Here is a 19,602-nt window from a genome sequence, read left to right on the forward strand (position 1 = left end):
AGTCAGAAAGAGAAAAACAAATATCGTATATTAACGCATATATGTGGAACCTAGGAAAATGGTACAGATGAACCAGTTTGCAGGGCAGAAGTTGAGACACAGATGTAGAGAACAAACATATGGACACCAAGGGGGGAAAGTGGCGGGGGGGTGGTGGTGGTGTGATGAATTGGGAGATTGGGATTGACATATATACACTAATATGTATAAAATGGATAACTAATTTAAAAATAAATAAATAAATAAGTAAAATTTTAAAAAATAAAATTAAATTTTTAAAAAATGGGGCTTCCCTGGTGGCGCAGTGGTTAAGAGTCCGCCTGCCAGTGCAGGGGATGCGGGTTCGAGCCCTGGTCTGGGAAGATCCCACATGCCGCGGAGCAACTGGGCCCGTGAGCCACAGCTACTGAGCCTGCGCGTCAGGAGCCTGTGCTCCGCAACAAGAGAGGCCGCAATAGTGAGAGGCCCACGCACCGCGATGAAGAGTGGCCCCCACTTGCCGCAACTAGAGAAAGCCCTCGCACAGAAAGGAAGACCCAACGCAGCCAAAAATTAATTAATTAATTAATTTAAAAAATAAAATAAAATAAAGAGGATGAAGGTTTGTATTCTGAAAGAAAAAAAAAATTTTTTTAAAATAAAAAAAAAATAAAAAAATAAAAAATGTACTTAGGCATTCTTTTGGGCTAAGAAAGTGACTTATTTTGTAAATGTTCCATGAACAAGGGCATAAAAAATTCTCTTTTCAAGGAATGTGATATTTGGTATATACCAATTAAACCACACATATTCATTTTATTTTTATTTAATTATTTCATGGATTTTTTTTTGTCTTTTAAAACTGTCCAAATCCCAAAGAAGCAGATTAAAATATCCCACTCAATTTATAATAACAGTTTAGTTTTTGCTTTATTTGCTTAGGCCTGTATGGCTTGGTACATATGAAAAGTAGAATGTTCCTCTTTATTTCTTTGTGCTTTAAATTCCAAAGTTAACATTTTCCCAGATTGTCATTCTAACTTTAATTTTTGTTTCCATTTGTAGACTATCTATTTATTGCCCACCCTGAGCTCGCTATTATAATGCATTTGCTATTTGGCGTCAGCATTTCCCGAAGAATTCTTTCATGTAGAGCGTAAGGCTGATATATTTTCCAAATAACTGCATATTCATAACATTGTTGGTTTTGAAAGATGGTAGATATTTCTCATATATTATCTCAAGATGTTACTCTAGTATCATGTAGAATCCTTTTGCTCAATAATAGATTTAGGATGTTGCAATGTCTTCTCATATTTATTTCTCTATTTTCTTCTCATATTTATTTCTCTATTTGCTTCTTTATTTCTTACAACTCATATTATTATTTTCCTTATCTAAGGCATACCTGGGAAATTTTTCACAAGTCCATTAATTTCTTCTTTTCCTTCTAGAACTCCTGTTTTTCTCACAGGCTTCTCTGAGGTTTACTCTCCTGGTCTCTCATATTCTGTCCATGATTCTAGCTCTACAATTTTGTTCTGTGCTTAGAGATATTTCCTAGAATTGGTTTTCCAGGTTTCTAACATGGTACTCAATGGTAACCATCTTCTTTTCCAGCTCATCTAGAAGATAGTTTAGATTGTAGCTTCAGAGACTCTTCTTTGCGTAGCACTTGGATCTCTTTCCCTGGAGCCATCATCTGTGCTCTGGTTCACCGAGAGGATGTGTCTTGTCACTGCCTTCCCTTTCTCGGGCTGTGCAGACCTCTTGGGTGTGTCCTACTTTGCTTTGCTTGCTCATGGCCGCTCACATCTGCTTGTGTTCTGCACCACAGATGGTGGCGATGCTGGAACTGGAGACAGGCGAGATCCTTCCTCCCCCCATGGCCACCAGTGCAACCACCTCCTGAGATGCCTGGATGAGCCTCTTCCCACTCATCTGCTTCCTGGTTCTCCCATCCAGGAACAGGTAGGGCTCTGCCCCCTCCAGCTGTTTCTTCACCTTTAGGAGGTCAGGACGACTGAACAAGCTCAGGTACAGCCCGCTGCTGTGACCTCCTCCCCAGGGGTCTCCACTTCTCTGCCGACTAGGCACTTCCCATGACTCACTGCTCTAAGTTCTTGACTACTGAGGACCCCAGTGTCAATGGTACCCGGATTACTGCCCAGCCTATGGAGGATGGAGCCCATGCCAATTTCCCTGCAGGGCTTCCCACAGAGGCTGCGGCCTTACCAGATCGCATTCGGGGATCCGCCCACTGCTGCCTTAGACATGGGACAGCAGTCCCAGGAAGTCGTGTTGGTGACGGAGGGAAAGGGACATATTTAGGTGGCATCTTCCCAGACCCTCTGCTCAGTGTCTTCCTGATTGTCTCCCATGAATGCCTTATGGATTCTTTTAAAAAATCACTACTCTTTTGTCCTCAATGGAATTTTTTTTTCCATATACTTCCAAGATGTTAAAACTCTAGTTTAAATTAATCTTCAGACTTCTCTTTGTAGTACTTAAAAAACGCCATGTATTTTATAGTTTGTATTTTCGCTCTACACATACTTAAACAGTATTAGATGAAACAACAACAACACAAACTGTTCTAAACTGAATTCCTCTTCTGAACAAATTTCCAGCCAGCTCTGATCATCATCCTATTTGGGTTCCTATCATTTGTGGATGGGGTTTCTATTTAGATGCCCGTGTTGACATACTGCTCAGCACAGACCATTGACGGGTGCATCGGGACACAGCTCTAAGTCAGATGACCACTGGTGATGACCATATGGGTAAACAAATGCTCTGACTGAGTATCCACCTATTCTCTACGATTGTTCAGTGTGGTCCTGAGGCAGTGAGCTTGCATGAGATAAGAGGTACCTTCAGGGAACGAGATGCTGAAGAAGTCAGGGCCTCTGCTGGGCAGTTGATCAGAACCAGCTTTCTTCATAAATGCTGAGAACGCAGGCCTGGGTGATTCGGTCCCAGAATGTACTTGGTTCTGATTGCTGGAGTCCAAGCAGCTGCCCTGAGGATTCCCTCCTGGCCTCCCTGACGAGGGACTTAACCGTGCTGTGACAGTCGGCTCTGTTTAAAGTTGTGGTCCTTAATATTTTTTCATCAGCTTGCCTCTTTTCAGTGAAAAAATCTTCCTCGTTGTTGAAAGCATGAATGTAGGAACCAATCAACCTATCAATTTTAGGATAAAATATTTTCATCATCTGGTTCAACTATTTCTCAAGCGTGCTAGGTGATTTTGCTTGTATTCACTTTTCTTTTTCCAAGAAGGTTACACTTACACTGAATACATGTAAGTGCCTGTATTTGCATGTTGGTTTTCTCCTTTAATGTTGGGTACTTTGTATTTCAGGATTACCAGTGCATCACTCATTCCTATAAGTGAAGTGGACCTTTTGATGGGTCTCCCTGGAAGCAGCACGGCCCACCTCCAGCACATGCAAATGGCCTGGTGTCTCATCATCTGCTGATCTGACTGCTTTTCTCAGTTTCAGCTGCACTAGGTGACAACCAAGGCTCTCAAATATTCTTTGAATTGTTATTTCAGGATTTCATACTTCTCCAGGCCTTCGCCTAACAGCCTAGTAAACTAACAAGGAGGGAAGTGATGTGCCTCACGTTAGGGTCAGGCTGACGAAACAGGGAAGCTTGAAACCCTCCCACATCCAATGCATATTTCTTTTATCAGTGCCTCATGCTGCCTGGTTTTAATATGTAATTAAACAAAATAAAACAACAGAAAAAAATGTGTACCAACTCATTCTCTTTAAAATGATTGCATTTCAGTAGCATAAACAAAGTGCCTTAATAGTTATAATTCCATTAAAAAAAATCCATGTTGCTCCCTTTGGACTAGACTATGGCACCTGGAATAGGTGGGGAGAAGGCTGTGCTGTGTCACCATCGACAGAGCACAGACCCTTCCTGATTTCCCCGTGTGAACTGGTTCTTACGAGAGAGAGTTGTTGCCATACTGTTGAAAGAGGGCTAAGTGAGCTAAATACACTGAAGGGAGAGAGAGTCATTAAGAGCAAGCACAGGCGGAGTCCCTGAGGGACGGGAACCCTGGGTGCCCAGGGCAGTGAGAGGAATAAAACCATTTTAGGAGAATTCCTCTGTAGCAAAAGGGGAATTTTACAAAGCTTATATTCTATTTTGGTTTGTTTCTGTTTTGTTATTTTAATGCTTTATTATCTGGAAAATGAAAGGCCATAGCAAAATGCTGCAAAGGGTGTAGAGAAAAGGGAACCCTCCTACACTGTTGGTGGGAATGTAAGTTGGTGCAGCCACTATGGAGAACGGTATGGAGGTTTCTCAAAAAACTAAAAATAGAACTACCATGTGATTCAGCAATCCCACTCTTGGGCATATATCTGGAGAAAACTATAATTTGAAAAGATATATGCACCCCTATGGTCACTATTTACAATAGCCAAGACATGGAAGCTCCCAAATGTCTATCAACAGATGAATGGATAAAGAAGATGTGGTACATATATATATATATATATATTGATACAATGGAATATTACTCAGCCATAAAAAAGAATGAAATAATGCCATTTGCAAAAACGTGGATAGACCTATAGATTGTCATACTAAATGAAGTAAGTCAGAAAGAGAAAGACAAATACCACAATATCACTTACATGTGGAATCTAAAATATGACACAAATGAACTTATCTACAAAAGAGAAACAGACTCACAGACATAGAGAACAGACTTGTGGTTGCCAAGGGGGAGGAGGAGAGGGGAGGGAAGGATTGGGGGTTTGGAGTTAGCAGATACAAACTATTATATATAGACTCGATAAACAACAAGGTCCCACTGTATAGCACAGAGAACTGTATTCAATATCCTAATAATAAACCATAATAGAAAACAATATGAAAAAGAATATATATATGTATAGCTGAATCACTTTGCTGTACACCAGAAATTATCACAACATTGTAAATCAACTATACTTCAATAAAATAAATTTAAAAATATTAAGGCAATAGCATATGTTCTGAGTATGCTGGTCGGCTCGGACTGCACCTGATTCAGTGGGTGACATCTCCATCCTCCGACCAGAGCAGGCAGGAAGAATTAAGTGAGGGCAACCAGTCTGAGATGACTTGAGAGCTTCTCAGGGGCTGAGCCACTGCTGCCAAGACTTTTCCTAGGAAACAGACAACCAAGACAGGAGGATTACATGGTTATTATCCTAGAAGAAGGAGCTCAATCTTTTAATAAAATATGACAGAGGAGACCTTCTATGGAGACCATCTGAAACGTGGCTTAGAATTATCTGCCGGGACAGCTTCTGAGGAGCCAGGAATGATTGAAGGCAAAGAAACGATCCGTTTTTAAAGGACTCATAGATCGTCAGCATACTTTGAAGTGGGTGGGACTGAAATGAAATAGTGGAGATAAACCGTAAGTGAATTCATCCCTGGCAGGAACAAGATCCTGTTCTGAAGATGAGAAGCTGCACTATTAACAGCAGGTCAGAAGATGAAGAAAAGCAGGGGAAGGCCTGGAATGGAGTGAACCACGTGTTCAGCCTGCAAAGGCAAAGCCGGGAGGATGGAATCTGTCCTGCTAACTAACTGCCGGGATGTTTTGTATTATTCTATTTTGCACAAGGCATGCCCACAAAAACACCACTACAACTCACTTTGTGTTGATGTGAACATTTTTAAACACGACTTTTTTTTTAATTGAAAAAATTTTAGTTTCGAGTGTACAGCAAAGTGATTCAGTTATATATACATATATATAGACTTTTTCAGATTCTTTTCCCGCACAGATTATTACAAGATATTGAGTATAAGTCCCTGTGCTATACAGTAGGTCCTTGTTGGTTATCTATTTTAAATTTAGTAGTGTGTATATGTTTTTTTTGGTGGGGGGGCCATGCCGCACAGCTTGCAGGATCTTAGTTCTCTGACCAAGGATTGAACTCGGGCCCCAGCAGTGAGAGTGCAGAGTCCTAACCACTGGACCACCAGGGAATTCCCTAGTAGTGTGTATATGTTAATCCCAAACTCCTAATTTACCCTTCCTTCCCTCCCCTCTTAGGTAACCATAAGTTTGTTTTCTATGTCTGTGAGTCTATTTCTTAGACATGACTTTTTAATTGCATGGGGGTTTTTGTTGAGTGTCTCTTCAGACCTTTTGCCCATTTTTAATTGAGTTTTATGTTTTCTTTCTGTTGAGTTTTAGGAGTTCCTTTATATTTTGGATAAAGTTATTCATCAGATATATGTTTTGGAAATATTTTCTCCCAGTCTGTGGCTTTGCTTTTCATTCACTTAACAGTGGCTCTTATAGAGGATACCTTTACAATTTTAATAAAGCCCCACTTACCATTTTTTTCTTTCATGGATCTTGCTTTTGGTGTTTTATCTAAAAAGTCATCACCGTTTCCAAGGTTACCTAGGTTTTCTCCTATGTTAACTTCCAGAAGTTTTATAGATTTATGTCTTACATTTAGGTCTATGATCTGTTTTGAGTTGATATTTGTGAAAGGTTCTGTGTCTGGTTTTTTGTTTTATTTTTATTTTTTTCATGTGGATGTCCAGTTGTTCCCACACCAATTGTTGAAAACACTAAGCTTTCTCCACTGAATTGCCTTGGTTCCTTTGTCAAAGATTAGTTGTGTGGGTTTATTTCTGGGCTCTCTGTTCTGTTCCATTGATTTATTTGTCAACTCTTTCACAAAAACCACACTGTCTTGATCAGTGTAGCTTTGTAGTAGGTCTTGAAGTTGAGTAGTGTTTAAGTTCTTCTTCAATAATGTGTTGGCTATTCTGGTTCTTTTCCCTTTCCATACAGACTTTAGAATGAGTTTGTTACTCTACTCAATACTCTGTAATGGCCTATATGGGAAAAGAATCTTAAAAAGAGTGGATATCTGTATATATGGAAACTGATTCACTTTGCTGTACACCTGAAACTAACACAACATTGTACATCAACTATACTCCAATAAAAATTTTAAAAAAAAAAGAATGAGTTTGTTGATATTCACAAAGTGTCTTGGTGGAATTTTGATTGGAATTATATTGAATCCACAGATCAGGTTGGGAAGAACTGACATTGTAACAATACTGAGCCTTCCTATCCATGAATGAGGGATATCTTCATTTATTTAGTTCTTTGATTTCATTCGTTTCCCTCATATAGATCTTGTACTCATTTTGTTAGATTTATACCTAAGTATCATTTTTTGGTGCTAAAATAAATGGTGTTGTGTTTTTAGTTTCAAATCTAATTATCATTGTGGGTATATAGAAAGCCATTGGCTTTTGTATATCTAAACCTTGTATCCTGCGGCCTTGCTATAACTGGTTATTAGTTACAGGAGTTTTCTGTTAATTCTTTGAGATACTTTCACAGAGGCAATCATGCCACCTGTGAACAAAGACATTTTATTTCTTCCTTTCCAATATGTTTTCCCTTTATTCCATTTTCTGGTTTTATTGTGTTATCAGGGATTTCCAGTACAATGTTGAAAAGGAGTATTGAGGGCAGACCTCTCACCTGTTCCTGATGTTAGCAGGAGGGCATCTAGTTTCTCACCTTTTTTATGACAGTAAGTGCAGTTTTGGTAGGTGTCCTGTATCAAGTCAGGGAAGTTCTCCTCTATCTATGGTTCATGGAGGTGTTTTATCATGCCTGGGTGTTGAATTTTATCAATGTTATTTTATCAAGGTTTTGGGGTTTTTTTCCTGTATTTGCTTATATGATTTTTCTTCTTTAGCCTGTTGATGTAATGTTCTTCTTTCTCTAATTGCTTTAGGTGTAAGGTTAGGTTGTTTATTTGAGATGTTTCTTGTTTCTTGAGGTAGGATTGTATTGCTATTAACTTCCCTCTTAGAACTGCTTTTGCTGCATCCCATAGGCTTTGGGTCATCATGTTTTCATTGTCATTTGTTTCTAGGTATTTTTTGATTTCCTCTTTGATATCTTCAGTGATCTCTTGGTTATTAAGTAGTGTATTGTATAGCCTCCATGTGTTTGTATTTTTTACAGATTTTTTCCTGTAACTGATATCTAGTCTCATAGTGTTGTGGTTGGAAAAGATACTTGATACGATTTCAATTTTCTTAAATTTACCAAGGCTTGATTTGTGACCCAAGATATGATGTATCCTGGAGAATGTTCCATGAGCCCTTGAGAAGAATATGTATTCTGTTGTTTTTGGATGGAATGTCCTATAAATATCAACTAAGTCCATCTTGTTTAATGTAGCATTTAAAGCTTGTCTTTCCTTATTGATTTCCATTTTGGATAATCTGTCCATTGGTGAAAGTGGGGTGTTAAAGTCCCCTACTATGATTGTGTTACTGTCAATTTCCCCTTTTATGGCTGTTAATATTTGCCTTTTGTATTGAGGTGCTCCTATGTTGGATGCATAAATATTTACGATTGTTGTATCTTCTTCTTGGATTGATCCCTTGATCATTATGTAGTGTCCTTCTTTGTCTCTTGTAATAGTCTTTATTTTAAAGTCTATTTTGTCTGATATGAGAATTGTTACTCCAGCTTTCTTTTGATTTCCATTTGCATGGAATATCTTTTTCCATCCCCTCACTTTCAGTCTGTATGTGTCCCTGGGTCTGAAGTGGGTCTCTTGTAGACAGCATATATACGGGCCTTGTTTTTGTATCCATTCAGCCAGTCTATGTCTTTTGGTTGGAGCATTTAATCCATTTTCATTTAAGGTAATTATCGATATGTATGTTCCTAGTACCATTTTCTTAATTGTTTTGGGTTTGTTATTGTAGGTCTTTTCCTTCTCTTGTGTTTCCTGCCTAGAGAAGTTCCTTTAGCATTTGTTGTAAAGCTGGTTTGGTGGTGCTGAATTCTCTTAGCTTTTGCTTGTCTGTAAAGGTTTTAATTTCTCTGATGAATCTGAATGAGATCCTTGCTGGGTAGAGTAATCTTGGTTGTAGGTTTTTCTCCTTCATCACTTTAAATATGCCCTGCCACTCCCTTCTGGCTTGCAGAGTTTCTGCTGAAAGATCAGCTGTTAACCTGATGGGGATTCCCTTGTGTGTTATTTGTTGTTTTTCCCTTGCTGCTTTTAATATTTTTTCTTTGTATTTAATTTTTGATAGTTTGATTAATATGTGTCTTGGCGTGTTTCTCCCTGGATTTATCCTGTATGGTACTCTCTGTGCTTCCTGGACTTGATTAACTATTTCCTTTCCCATATTAGGGAATTTTTCAACTACAATCTCTTCAAATATTTTCTCAGTCCCTTTCTTTTTCTCTTCTTCTTCTGGGACCCCTATAATTCGAATGTTGGTGCATTTAATGTTGTCCCAGTGGTCTCTGAGACTGTCCTCAATCCTTTTCATTCTTTTTTCTTTATTCTGCTCTGCAGTAGTTATTTCCACTATTTTATCTTCCAGGTCATTTATCCGTTCTGTGTCAGTTATTCTGCTATTGATCCCTTCTAGAGAATTTTTAATTTCATTTATTGTGTTGTTTATCTCTGTTTGTTTGCTGTTTAGTTCTTCTAGGTCCTTGTTAAACGTTTCTTGTATTTTCTCCATTCTATTTCCAAGATTTTGGATCATCTTTACTATCATTATTCTGAATTCTTTTTCAGGTAGACGGCCTATTTCCTCTTCATTTGTTAGGTCTGGTGGGTTTTTGCCTTGCTCCTTCATCTGCTGTGTGTTTCTCTGTCTTCTCATTTTGCTTAATTTACTGTGTTTGGGGTCTCCTTTTCGCAAGCTGCAGGTTTGTAGTTCCCGTTGTTTTTGGTGTCTGTCCCCAGCGGCTAAGGTTGATTCAGTGGGTTGTGTAGGCTTCCTGGTGGAGGGAACTAGTGCCTGTGTTCTGGTGGATGAGGCTGGATGTTGTCTTTCTGGTGGGCAGGTCCATGTCTGGTGGTGTGTTTTGGGGTGTCTGTGGCCTTATTATGATTTTAGGCAGCCTCTCTGCTAATGGATGGGGTTATGTTCCTGTCTTGCTAGTTGTTTGGCTTAGGGTGTCCAGCACTGTAGCTTGTTGGTCTTTGAGTGGAGCTGGGTCTTGGCATTGAGATGGAGATCTCTGGGAGATTTTCGCCATTTGATATTATGTGGAGCTGTGGGGTCTCTTGTGGACCAGTGTCCTGAACTTGGCTCTACCACCTCAGAGGCACAGCCCTGATGCCTGGCTGGAGCACCAAGAGCCTGTCATCCACTCGGCTCAGAATAAAAGGGAGGAAAAAAAAAAAAAAAGAAAGAAAGAAGAAGATAAAATAAAATAAAATAATTAAAATTAAAAATAATTATTAAAAAAATTTTTTTAAGTAATAAAAAAAAAGAGAGCAACCAAACCAAAAAACAAATCCACCAATGATAACAAGTGCTAAAAACTATACTAAAAACAAACAAACAAACAAAAAAAACGGACAGACAGAACCCTAGGACAAATAGTAAAAGCAAAGCTCTACAGACAAAATCACACACAGAAGCATATGCATACACACTCACAAAAAGAGAAAAAGGGGAAAAAAAAAATATATATATATTCTTGCTCCCAAAGTCCACCTCCTCTTTTTGGGATGATTCGTTGTCTATTCAGGTATTCCACAGATGCAGGGTACATGAAGTTGATTGTGCAGATGTAATCTGCTGCTCTTGAGGCTGCTGGGAGAAATTTCCCTTCTTTGTTCACACAGCTCCCGGGGTTCAGCTTTGGATTTGGACCCGCCTCTGTCGGTAGGTCGCCTGAGGGTGTCTGTTCCCTGCCCAGACAGGACTGGGTTAAAGTAGCAGCTGCTTCGGGGGCTCTGGCTCACTCAGGCCGGGGGGAGGGAGGGGTACGCATGCGGGGCGAGCCTGTGGCGGCAGAGGCTGGCGTGACGTTGCAGCAGCCTGAGGCGCCATGTGTTCTCCCAGGGAAGTTGTCCCTGGATCACAGGACCCTGGCAGTGGCGGGCTGCACAGGCTCCCGGAAGGGGAGGTGTGGATAGTGACCTGTGCTCGCACACAGGCTTCTTGGTGGCGGCAGCAGCAGCCTTAGCGTCTCATGCCCGTCTCTGGGGTCCGCGCTGATAGCCGCGGCTCGCGCCCGTCTCTGGAGTTCGTTTAGGCGGCGTTCTGAATCCCCTCTCCTTACGCACCAGGAAACAAAGAGGCAAGAAAAAGTCTCTTGCCTCTTCGGCAGCTGCAGACTTTTTCCCAGACTCCCTCCCGGCTAGTCGTGGTGCGCTAACCCCTTCAGGCTGTGTTCTCGCCGCCAACCCCAGTCCTCTCCCTGCAATCCGACCGAAGCCCGAGCCTCAGCTCCCAGCCCCGCCCGCCCCGGCGGGTGAGCAGACAAGCCTATCGGGCTGCTGAGTGCTGCTCAGCGCCGAGCCTCTGTGCAGGAATCTCTCTGCTTTGCCCTCCGCACCCCTGTGGCTACGCTCTCCTCCATGGCTCCGAAGCTCCCCCCTCCGCCACCCGCAGTCTCCACCCGTGAAGGGGCTTCCTAGTGTGTGGAAACCTTTCCTGCTTCACAGCTCCCTCCCACTGGTACAGGTCCCGTCCTATTCTTTTGTCTCTGTTTTTTCTTTTTTCTTTTGCCCTACCCAGGTACGTGGGGAGTTTCTTGCCTTTTGGGAGGTCTGAGGTCTTCTGCCAGCGTTCAGAAGGTGTTCTGTAGGAGTTGTTCCACATGTAGATGTATTTCTGATGTATTTGTGGGGAGGAAGGTGATCTCCACGTCTTACTCTTCCGCCATCTTGAAACTCCTAGCCTGTTGATGTGATGGATTACATAAATTGATTTTTCAATGTTCAGCCAGCCTTGCACTCATGAGATAAATCCTATTTGTTCATTTGAAGTAATAACAACTGAGAATTTTCTAAAACTAGTGTCTGATGCCAAACCACAGACCCTAACAATACTGCTCCAGTGGTGGGCTTCTGCTCCTGGGCTTTATCCCCAGTAAGCTATGATTCTTATTGTTCACCTTTCTTTCCAGTTTTCAGGGCAGTGGTCTGCCCTGGGACCTCAATTCTCTGATGGATTTAAGAAGAGTTGTTGACTTTGCTCATCTTTTTTCTTGTTGTGAGGATGAGGATGACAACTTCCAAGCTCTTTACATGTCAGACCAGAAACCACTGTTATTGTTTAAAAGACAATTTAGAAATATGCTAAAAGATGTCAAATATGAATCACATATGAAGTTATTATTCAGTGTGGTAGCATCAATTTAATTCTATCTGCTGCTAAAAACATCTGCAAAAAGCCCTACAAGCAGAGTCTTTGAGATTTTGGTTCATTAAAGTAAGGCCTGAAGGTTTAGGTCGTTATGTATGACAAAACATCAAGACTAAACCAAAATCCCTAATATTTAATATAATCTTTAATATAATCCCATTTAATATCATCTTTAACTTTTGGTTTTTTTCAAGATTTTTCAGGAATAATGTCTTTGTTTTGAAGCTTTTGAATAATTGCTGAGCAAAGAACTCTAAAAGATGGATGATTTTTTTTTTAGTATTATATCTTTGGCTGTGTTGGGTTTTCACTGCTGTGCGGGACTTTCTCTAGTTGCGGCGATCGGGGGCTACTCTCCGTTGCAGTGCGTGGGCTTCTCATTGTGGTGGCTTCTCTTGTTGTGGAGCACGGGCTCTAGGCACGTGGGCTTCAGTAGTTGTGGCTCACGGGCTCTAGAGCGCCGGCTCAGTAGTTGTGGCACACGGGCTTAGTCGCTCCGTGGTATGTGGGATCTTCCTGGACTAGGGCTTGAACCCATGTCCCCTGCCTTGGCAGGCAGATTCTTAACCACTGTACCACCAGGGAAGCCCAAGAAGGATGCTTATTATTTTGCCTTTTATATCACAGATTTCATACACTTTAGGAACTTTAGCTTGTGAATAATGAAAATGCACTTGAATTCTTTATTGTGACCCTAACTGTCACCTATCTGGCTCGTGGATAGTGTGGATCAATACTGTGCAAGATAAGAGCTTATTCTTTGATCTACAAAATTATAAATTTTAAGTAATAAATGAATAGAAATTCTATTACATTGCATTCTCGGTTATTTATTATTTTCTTCTTCAGAGTATTTTTTTCTATGATGAGAAAAAAATAGTTTATTTTACTTAATCACACACACACATCATTTGATCTAGATAATTCAGTGTGCTTCAACTCATCTATGTGAGAAATTGACATCCATAACCATACTGGACAGCCAGACTTTTGGCTTACAACTGCTACTATTGTCAACAGAGTTGCCTTCATACTATTATATTTCACTTCATTTTAGCAAAGCAGTGTACGTGCAAATGGGAAATGATTCATTTGCTTGTGGTCTGACTTATGATATAAAAAAAGTAAAGTTTTTTTAAAGACACTGAAATCATAATTTTATTGACCAGCCTCAAAATAAGACTAGCGAACATTACAGAAACATCAAGCATTTCTTGTCAGAGCTTTCCCCTCAGCTGATATGAAACATACATAAAGCCACCAGAATTCAAGAGACCCGATTAAAGATACAGGAAGAGCATCTTTCTTGTTGGATGTGCTCTGCAGGGGGCTGCGTGTCTGCCCTCCATGCCCTACCTGGCCTACCCTCTACTTGCCAGCTCCGCATCCGAGTGTCCATTTCTCCCAAGTTAGTGCAGAGACAGCCTCGACCTTCACGGCCCCACACTTCCTCCTGCTCTCAGCATGGGTCCTCATGGGGGCCTCCTGACTCTATTTGCTCAGTCCTGTCTACTAGAATAGAACAGGTGAAGTGATGGGGTGCTGGGATATCCCAGACACAGGATTCTGCATCACTGGGTTTGGTCTTGTCCAATGTGCATGGTCAGTGTGAGTCAATATTTAAGTCTGCATAACTCAGAGCTGAAGGGGACTTGAACTTTAGGGTAAGCTGCACACGTTGCCTGTGTATATCACTTAGGATTCATGCCAAGGTGAGTCATTTGGGGGACACGGCAAAAACACAGGAGTAAGGAATGTAAAAATAGGCCCAAGGTCAGCTTAAATATCAACTAACACTATGCATGGGTAGAGTGGGAAATAGAGCTTTTGTCATGTGACACAGGAATCACATGTCTGTAACTGAATCACTCCCTCCGTGCAGGAGGAGGGACAGAAGAGCGTCTCAAAGGGCAGGAAGAGTCCAAGAAAAAGCAGAGGGAGATGAGGGTACAAGGAAAGCATGAAGGTTTCCTTACTGAACTGGGGAAGCTTCAGCTCCCTGTCCCATCATGAAAACAATGACTCCAGAACCTTTTCCAAGGGAGTGTCTGTACCCTGGCCTCCTAGATGAATCCAAACCCCAGCTGAATTTTTGTATGTTTAACCTGAAATGTAGAAACATTCCATTCATACCTCATTAGCCATTTGGAAAATATTGATCAGAATGTCCCATTTAAAAAAAAAAAAAGGATTTTCAATTAGTGTTCCAATCACTGTATTATTAACATGGTCTCCATGAAATCAGTCTCCTTTAGGCTTCAAAGATGTCAGTCTGATTACTTTAAAAACAATTAAGATGAGTTGCAATTTTTATCAGTCTCTGAGCCATATATGGATTGATGAATGTTCTCAAGTCATCATACTTTAAAATGCAACCAAACAGGTAATTATCATATACCATCAAATATAATTATACGTGCTAATCTCCATAAAATCCTACGAGTTAATATCACATATTGGCAGTTAATCATATAGTTTAAATGGGTCCATGATGCATTTTTATGAACTCTCTAATCTGCATCAGTAAAGAATGCATAGAGCAAGGGACAGAGGAATGCAAACGAACGTTCATGGGAAAGAGGATGGATTTTGAAACGTGTTCCACTCCTATAGGAAAGAAGGCTCCCAGGACTGCCAGATCAGAGGACTATCTCACCGCCAACCCCCATCCCCCCGAGTTTCCTATCCTCCTCCCCCTCCTTCCCACCCCTGAACAGCTAACAGCAAGGACATGAGGAAGCATTTCTTAGTTGGTTTCCTTTGGCTTAAGAGCCCTGGCCATGCACTAATATTCAGCCCCATGACATAACCCTTCTGTGGTTCCTAAGAATTATAAATCAGTCCATCTGAGGGTTCTCTGGAAGGATGCTTCTCTCTCTGCTTTAGCACTTGTTGTCTTGCATCTCCTCTGTTGAGCTGAGAGGTCCCAGCTGAAAGTTTCTGCTGAATATTCTTCTCCACCTGTTCTTAGATTCAGTGTGAAGGTTATGCTCATGTTATAATTTTCAGTCATTCCAAAGAAGGGTTGCTACTTAAAAACAAGAAAAGGAGCAGCTTGGATAGGTGAGGAGACCCAGGCTGATGTGATGTCTTACAAAGGATGTCGATCGTGTCCTCAAAATAGGAGGGAGGTTAGAGCTGGTGGTGGAAATAAAAGTGCCCAGATGGCAAAGCCATTAAGCTCCTGATCTAAGTTTGAGAAGTCAGCCGTGAGACTGGGTCTGTGGGCAATGGATCAGAGGGTGGGGTGACCCTCTCCCAGGGGTCTGCTCACACCAGAAGGAGCTGCACACACGCTCCGGTGACTGGAAGGCAACGGCATGGGAAGTCTTCGTCATGGTGGGGGGTAAGGAGCAGAAGGGGCAGAGAGAAAGGCGAGGCAGCGGGACTACCCCTCGGGTTCAGGAGCCCCACAATCAAAAGGCTCTGGGGTCCTCTCTCACACAGCTGCTGGTGGCGACAGCGACAGTTCGGACCCCATGATGCTGGAGAAAGTAGAGTGTAAGACCAGGTCCAGCTCTGAGCGTGGAACCGCTGCCCATGTTCTCAGGAGTCCCAGGGCCGCTTTTATTCCTTAAGAAAGAAAAGAGGTCGCACCTGCTTGCTGAGTGTGCTGAGTGTTCACATTTCATCTTGCTAATCACACACAGTGAGGAGGGGTGTGGGGAGCGTGGGACCGCAAACACAGGAAGACAGGGGAGGGTTGGAGGAAAAGTTTTCCGGGAGGAAGTGACCGTCCACTGGCCTTGCAGAAAGAGCGGAATTTTGACAGTTATTGAGGGGAAGCACTGCAATTCCAGAACAGAACACCTGTGGGTGGGCCACCAGGCACCATTACATGCCGGAGGGCTTCTAACATTGTCTCCTAAGAGCCTTACTTTATTGCTAAATAAAGGTCATGCAGTCAAATATGTTTGGATGATTCTGATGTCCCCATTTTTGGAGATGCATCGTTCGAGTTCATACATAAAAGATTCAGAGAAGTACAGGAAAGAACCCTGTTTTACTGTCCTGCTTGATTAGACGACACGTTTCTACGTAACAGCTGTGAGTTTACCACGTGTTGCGCTCCCCCAGGGCCTCTGTGCTCTTCACTACCGTAGTAAACATCTTGGGGTACATGCCCCGCCCATAGCTACTTCCCTGGAAATGGCCCCTTCCTCCTTCCTTGTGACACGGAGTCCCGCAGGCTTGGCCAGTCTGGTCACATCAGGGATGAACACCTCACCCAACCTGGGCTGTCGCTCTCCTACTCCCTGCTGTTTGGAACTGAAGCCAACAGAATTCAGTCAATCTCGAAGGGTTAGAACTATAGCAGGTAAGCCAGTTAGGAACCAGGAGGCAGCCAGGTCCTGTTGTGTGGAGCAGTGAAATAGGACAGGAGAGAGAGACAGAGACGAGATGTATGGAGAGAACCAGCTGTGCAGAGAGAAGGAGAATGAGAGCCGGAGGCCCAGCTCCAGTCTCTTCCTCAAGCTTATCTGTGTTCAGATTCATTGGTTCCACGAGGCGTCCTGTGTCCTTACAGCAAACTTCCACTTTAAGCTAAAGGTCTGTTTCTGTTGTCTGCAACTAAAGACTCCTACCAACACAACAGCGAAGCAATATGCCTGAGCTCTGTGTAACATGATAATCTGATAACAGTTTAGGGATACATTAGAATGGGGGAAAAACTAAAAGCAAAACACTTTAATGCAGTAAAGCGCAGTCATTAATTTTCTCCTGACTCGGAACCCACAATGATTAGGACGCGGTCTGCAGGAGTTTGCCGTCACTCCACCTGCCAGGCGTGCAGATGTGGGCACAGTCGAGGCGGACATCAGGCCCACAGCCCTCACTCTCCTGCAACGACAGAACTCGGGCATCCTTATCCAGAGCCCTGGCTGCTGCTGGCTGGCAGCACCCAGGCGTTACTTTTTCCTACTTATAGTGTTGTACGTTTTAGGCTTTGAATTAGTTCAGATTGACCTTGCTTTCAGTGTTCCTTCTCTGCTCCAGTCATGAGAAAGAAATTTCATCCATTGGTCATATACACGCTTAAAGATTCCAGATGAACCCCATGGAGGTGGAAATGGGAAATAAAGGAGCTAATATTTGAAAGCCCTTGGGATCCTGGCCATAGGAAGTGGATCAGTGAATGTCTCTTCACTGCCTCTGGAAATCCACGTGCTTCCTGACACTTACCAGACACCTTGCCCCTTGGTGGGGACAGGTGGCCATTTCTGGTCAATGTGCTGGGAAAGACAAGGTGTGAGTCACCTGTAGGCTGCAGCCACGGACGGTGGGTTTGTGTTGGCTGTGCACTTTCTTTGCCAGCCTGGCCACCCTGCTTCCAGGGACTTGTGGTCCAGGAGGTGGAGCAACAGGACGTGGGAGCTTCCATCAGACATGGTTCTCTAGTCATGGTGAGGACCAAAGCCATCCTCCGGTGCGTGATGTGCAGGTGAGGTGGGTGGGACATAAGCCCTGATCATTAAGCCTCTCCACTTCGGGGTTCACAGCACAGAATAATCTCTCCCATCAGGACATAGCATGTTATCTCACGACTCTTGTATTTTATCTACCAGACTGAGGCAGGGCAACATTTCATGCAGAAGCAAAATTATAAAGACTCATCCACGATCCCTGTGCCTCTGTGCATGTGCTCTTCCCCTGGAATTCTCTGCCTTCCTTCCCTGCTGATGTCTTCAGCCACATGTGCGTAAGGGGTGACTGTCCTGAAAGCGTGTTAACAATGAGACGTGGAGCTCTGACAGCTCTGGGTTTCCTGTCTTGCTGCCTGAAGTTGGACCCTGGATGGTCTATTTAAATTATCTTCAAGAGCCTCCCATGGATGCGGCGATCAGGAAGGTACCTACCTCACAGTTATTGTAAAGAGAAAACAGTGGGACGTGCGTGACCCCGTAGTGCCTAGAATGTTCGATTGACATGAGCTACAGTGATTAGGAAGTGGATTCACCGATGGCACTTGTGAAATGGATGGTCGTGAGACCCCAAGGCAGTGGCTGGGACATGGGGTTGGATACAGCCCCTGGGACCCCAGCCCTCATGTGGGGATGTCCCTGGATGGGCGATTCCCAGGTGGTGCTAACATGAACGTGAGCACTTTTCCCGTGTTTGCAGGTGTCTATGTCTTTGAGTCCCTCTAGAGGGAAGACCAGTGAAAGCAAGGAACAGTTTAATTATCTCCTTTGTAATTTGCCACTGGCACTAGCAGAGTCTTATTAAAGAAATCTTTAAGTTCTCTTTAGGCAGCAAAAATAGAATGAGTTCACAAACAATTTTTTTTTTCGACACCGAGTTTGTGATTTTCCTGTACGGCTTGATTTAATCCACCTGCTCATCTCATCAGCGAGGCTGAGGTGGCAGAGACGGCAAGTCCAGCTCTCCTTGCCTGCTTCTGAATGCATATAATTTCTGGCTATGTACTGGGAGAGACTGCAAGTTTTATGCACGTGCTGAGAAAAAAATGGCAGGAATCTGCCTGCAAGGAAGTGAGAACTTAGCAAAGTGACAAATGACCTCATGGAGAGCAGTTAACCAAATGTCCTTGGTGAGGAAATGCTGGGGCTTTGCCCAGAAACCAGATCTTAGTGTTTTAGGTTTTGCTAATTTGCAAGAAGAGTGGGGCTGGGCCTTGTTGCTAAAATAAAGACCAGCTTTTCAATGAAATCTTTTTTTTTTTCTCCTGAAACTAGAAAAGTGGTAGGGTGTTACAATGATCCAACTAGTCTCAGGTTAAGTGGGTGAGTTAGAAGGTCAGAGAGTATGTGAAAGAGGTGTGGCCGTGGAGTGAGACAGAAGTCAGAGATCCTACTTGAACTTGCAGAACAATTTAAAGCAGTATATTTCTTAGATTCCAAAAGCCACTGAGGTCAGTGGTAAAAATGTGTTTCCATCACTGATTAGGAAGCAGAGACAGAGGCAAAGCAGAAGCAGGGTAGAAGCTAGCCTTTCTCCCTATTCTGCTATGTGCATAGAATCTGTCCTTATCTAGACTCAGTTCTGTTTGTTCTAGATGATTCTAGGAGTCTGTCATGTTTATTAATCTCACTCATTTATTGTTATTTTTGGTGAAAGATTGAATAGGCTTCTCTTTCCAAATATGCGCATTAACCGAAAACCTGGTTTTTAGGAATATACTCTGCTATTTATTATCTTACCCCAAAGACTTGAAAATAATGTGCTGTGATTGTCTATCTCTTGGGATTCTCCAGTCTCCATCTCAGACTCACCTCAGTCACCCCAGTTCTGTTGAAAGTCTGTTTTGAGTGCTCCTCATTTAGGAATGGCTCAGGGGGCATGAACCTGCTTTGCCCCCCTCTGGAAGTAACTTCACAAGTGCCAAAGATTTTTCAGAATTTGAAACATGTACAATTTTTTTTCTCGATATGCCTCATCAGTAAAATCAGT

General features: G+C 42.5%; 2 long non-coding RNA genes across 3 annotated transcripts in view; one reads left to right on the forward strand and one right to left on the reverse strand.

Annotated features, from left to right (window-relative positions):
- The window catches only part of LOC309625960, a 431,996-nt gene that overhangs the window by 257,294 nt on the left and 155,100 nt on the right, over positions 1 to 19,602 (forward strand). The window lies entirely within an intron of this gene.
- LOC309625974 overlaps positions 1 to 19,602 on the reverse strand; it is a 247,575-nt gene that overhangs the window by 45,093 nt on the left and 182,880 nt on the right. Inside the window, exon 3 of one of the 2 annotated variants that reach the window (XR_014242858.1) lies at positions 5,033 to 5,156. This is a non-coding gene — a long non-coding RNA (uncharacterized lncRNA). Of the gene's footprint in view, positions 1 to 789; positions 5,157 to 19,602 lie in introns of those variants that run through there. The other variant, XR_014242859.1, reaches the window with a different exon arrangement.

Source organism: Balaenoptera borealis (genome assembly GCF_965194805.1).
Source record: "Balaenoptera borealis genome assembly, chromosome: 3".
NCBI lineage: Eukaryota > Metazoa > Chordata > Mammalia > Artiodactyla > Balaenopteridae > Balaenoptera > Balaenoptera borealis.